Source organism: Electrophorus electricus, chromosome 2, assembly GCF_013358815.1.
Source record: "Electrophorus electricus isolate fEleEle1 chromosome 2, fEleEle1.pri, whole genome shotgun sequence".
In the NCBI taxonomy this organism is placed as follows: Eukaryota; Metazoa; Chordata; class Actinopteri; order Gymnotiformes; family Gymnotidae; genus Electrophorus; species Electrophorus electricus.
In genome coordinates this window covers 3,161,156-3,165,615 of record NC_049536.1, presented here as the reverse complement: position 1 = coordinate 3,165,615, position 4,460 = coordinate 3,161,156, and the positions used below count along the sequence as shown (strand labels likewise).

Here is a 4,460-nt window from a genome sequence, read left to right as displayed (position 1 = left end):
GCAAGAAACAGACAACAGGCAGCCGGCGCACTTCCTGCCGACGAGGTGAGGATGGGTGTGGCTCCCACAACACGCGCAGGAAGTGGGTCTGGAGGAAGTGTGGGGTCTACATGAGCAGCGCGCGGGGGGCCGTGCTCCAGCCAGTCCTGCTGCATCTCCTGGAATGGTGTTTACTGTGCAAAGCCAACTGGCCCTTCCAGCTCTGCGCCACTTGATCGTGCTAAGGCCCCGGCAAGCTCCCCCCTCTTTCAGCGCAGCGCTGCTCCTCATTGGCCACTTGTGTCGTCACGGAGACAACAGCTGTCTCCGGGATGAAGAAGCTACTTTTGGGGTGCCAGCCAGTCTGACTGCCTGCAATTGGAGAGTCCCAAAGTCCCTCATGGCCTTCAAAACATACATTCACATGAGACCAGCAGGCATGTAGAAAGAACAGTGCCCTCTAGAGGCCTGTTGAATACCTTCGCCCTGCACAACTGCACATACACTGTCAAAGATTTTAACACCTATAGATAAAAACTTTATGAATTGGAAATATGGATATTTTTTTAAATATGAGGAGTATATACACACATGTAGCATTATTAAAATCCTAACATTCCCTATTCTGAAAGAATAATACCTTTATACATTTATGATAATCTAGATGCATTTCTGTACATCTGCATGCCGGTATACTGTATGTAAGTCCTAAATGTGTTTGTCTCTGTCTGGGTCTGTCTCTCTGTGGATTTGTACTGTGGCAGTATGTGTGTGTGCGTGTGTGTGTGTGTGTGTGTGTGTGTGTGTGTGTCCATTCAGCGAGACAGTTGCGCTTCCCCTCATACCCAGCGCAGGAGAAGGCCCTTCCCTAAGCTGCACCTGCTGTTTGCACGGCTCACCAGCCCAGCCGCCCGGCCCGGCGGCACGCTATAAGAGCCAGAGTGGGCACAGCCAGGCCACTGGCCCCATGGCACCCTGGGGAACACGAGCCATGGCCTGCAGTGTGCAGGAGGACGCCTGCTGCCACAAGCCCTTCACAAACATACGCCGATGAACGCAAGGATAGAGCATGGATGATTACACTTGCAATAGAAGGAGGGGGACGTGGAAGGGCCAGAGAACCTGTGCCTGCCTCGGACATCAGGACGCCTCGGACCAGTGGTTTAGTTTGGACCGTGCTTCGTTTCGGAGGGACTTTCCAATGAAGGAAGTGATTGAGACTGTGTGAACTACATGCGAGCGGTTCAAAATGTCATTGGCTGTTGGTTTGAATAGTATGTTTAGTTTGATGATGTAGTTAGCAATGTGGTCATGTCACGGTCTAGTTTGTTTGCTTTTTTTTTTTTTTATTGTTTTCACCTTATCAAATGTTGATTATATCAGGTGCAGCTAAAGACCTCTGATAGCTGCTTTTCTCAACACTAAGGTTCATCTGAGTCATGAATGATATACATACTTACTAGTCACCTTATTTTTTATTTCAATCTCCATCATCGCAGAGGACCAACAATGACACCACTATAAAATCAACCGGTGATATGTAAATATGAACGTATTAACGTAATTCATGTTAAAACATATGCTTTCTGTGTACTGCTAATATATCAGCAACAAGACCAGGCAGCACAAGCTGTAAAAATAGATGAAGGGTTTAGTTTTCACTTCAGTAAATCAAGAGACAGGTCATTAGTCAGGCTCTCCAGTAAAGATACCCATTGCAAAGGAGATATAGGCCAGGCTGAAACATCCCTGCAGGCCTGAAGAGTGCTATGACAGTGTTCTTTAGTCTCCTCATCTCAGAAGAAACATTCTGATAGAAACTCTCTCTCTCTCTGCTGATTGACAGGCGGGGCAGGTGTGGGAAGTCCTCGGCTGTTCCAGAAGTCCCTGAATGGCCCACCTGTTCTCTGCACGCTCCCTTCGGTTCTTGACCTGATGACCAACTTTTTATCCACCCCCCACCACCCCAGAGCCATTCTAGAGGCAAACCCCCCGTTGCCTACAGCAACTGTGGCCCAGGGGCCGGCTGGCCTTCATAAATAATGGTTCGTCCCAACAGACCCTACCTGACACGGACACTCCTTGTGAGCTGCTCGGTGTTGTTTATTCATGTAGACCCTACTCATGACCCTCAACCCCTGCCCTGACAGAACATTTTTGGGGATAAGCATAGCCGTGTAAACACCAGGATTCATTTACGTAGATATTCCTTATACCTTACTACATTCTTATATTTACTGTACATTTATTTTCCATTTTATTATACAAGCTACATGTAATATTAACGAGCAAAAAATAGATAATTTTTGTTTCATTTAAGTAAATGTGCTTGCATTATGAACCGCTTTTATCTGACCCATAAATTTTCAACATTTTGGCCAATTTAGCAATTTAGCAGGTGAGGTAGACAGTTGAGATCTTACGATAAGCAGAAGGAGAACCAGTAAGACAGCCTCCAGTGATATGTGCTAGTCACACAATGTTCATTGAGATACAGCTACTGTTTTTGAAAGTAAATCATTTGAACCTTTACACTTTGACTCCAACCATTCTCATTGATCAATATTACTAAATAATACAATAGATAAATATTTACTGAATAATAACACTAAACCTAAACAGATGAGCGTGAATGCTCAAAGTGTATGTCATCAGATGAATGATTGGAATGTATTGCTTCTCTATATAGTGACTAATAACACTGTTATTTTCAGTGATAGTATTTTAACTTCTTACATTTGACTTCACATTCAAGCACATGAAATGCACCCAGTGACTGCAAGGGGATGAATATGCTTTCCCTGAATGAACGACAAAAAACTACAAAAGAAGACCTTTGTCGGGAGAATTGTTCCATTTGGAGACATACCCGGTGCTCCCTTCTGAGGGCGGGCTCACTGCAGTTTGAGGACTAAAGTAGAAAGAATGTCTCTGTTGAACAAGCCAGTTTCCTCACCGCGCAAAATCGAGTGAGGTAATCCGTGCTTTAACAAGCAGTGATACTATGCACAGAGTATGAGACCAGTCACATCCAGTGTGGATGACAGACGAGTAGGACTTTTCCCTGCAGCGTACACACAGCGCAATTCACACATTTTATTTAATGGGCATAGTGATGCTACCAGCACATACAAGAGCATTTATTTCCACATGTGAGGTTATTTATTTCAGCTGAATCAGAGTTATGGAAGTGGGCTGTAAATTTAGGAGGTGAGTTGCTCATGGACTGTTCTGGAAGGTGCCAGGAGAGTGCTCTCTCCCATCTCCCGCTCTCTGAGCTCAGCGTCTGAGTCAAGGCTCAGTCACGCTGGCACGCCGTATGGCGCTACAACATGGCATTCTCTCATAATGAAACTAAGGGCAGTAGTTTTGTAGTGTTGCAGCTTCATTAGATTATAGACTTTCACTGAGACATTGTGCGGATTGTACCTAATACATGGTAGACACTTAAAGTCTGTCAGTTCTAAATGAGATATTGCCACCTGGATGTTCACTGGCAACGAGATCCTTTTTATTGAGCATAGTATGAGTATCTTACAAGTAGGCCCACATACTTCATGGACAGTTAAACTGGCTTAAACTTTCAACCTGTTACCTGCAGAATTGCCGGATTCTGGTCTTTTATTTATAGTGCGGAGACGTGCATTCCTGCGTTTTAGTGGAACGCGAGCTGAGACTGGGGCCTGAGTCAGCCATGCTGGCATTCCGCTGTTCCGCCATCCCACAAGCGCTCGCCGCACAGGGATTATCCGGCCACTCTGAAAAAGATGTGTGAAATTGTGATGAGCACGGAAATAACACAGGAAAGCGTGTGTGCGTAGGCGAGCGCTGGTGGGTGCGAGTGTGCGCACATGTGTAATGTATGCCTGGAGTGGCATGCTAGCATGTAAGCTGATATGTGAGTGTGTGAGCATGTGTGTGTGTGGCAGTGTCATAGGTGCAGTGGCAATACTTTAACATCATGTTCCTATGACTTACCAGGTTTTATTGAAAGATAAGTCAATGTGGAAATATGACTGATTGGTCCTAGTTGTTTGCTTGGAGTAAAACTTCATCAAACGTCAAATGTCTAGTGTTTAGTAGTAGGGACAATCTCACTCTGACACAGTGATCGGAGATAAGAGTTAATGGTGTGTTACCCCTCTGCATACACTCGGATGAAGGTGATTATTTGTATATATATACATATAATCACCTTTCTAATCACCTTCACTCTACTGCTTACAAAGGCAATGTGTAAATGACTTCATTTAATATATGGACACTTTTACAGTACCTTCCTGATACTGTATTTGTATAGATTTTGTCTTACCACTTACATATATGAACAACAAAATAAAAACCTTCAACTTAGTAGCAATAGCAATTGCCCTGTATGGTCTTCATATTCAGCCAGATGATCGTCATTAAAATGTGTTTTTGTAGAATAAGAGACATTTCCGTGTGTACCAACACTGTGCTGCTGACAGACAAGCCCTTCA

The 4,460-nt window shown here is 44.4% G+C and overlaps 1 long non-coding RNA gene across 1 annotated transcript; it reads left to right on the top strand.

Moving 5' to 3' along the window:
• Positions 1 to 763: 763 nt before the first annotated feature.
• Positions 764 to 2,511, top strand: LOC113580569. Its single transcript, XR_003410976.2, has 2 exons — positions 764 to 1,253; positions 1,826 to 2,511. It is a non-coding gene; the product is annotated as an uncharacterized LOC113580569 (long non-coding RNA).
• Positions 2,512 to 4,460: the final 1,949 nt, after the last annotated feature.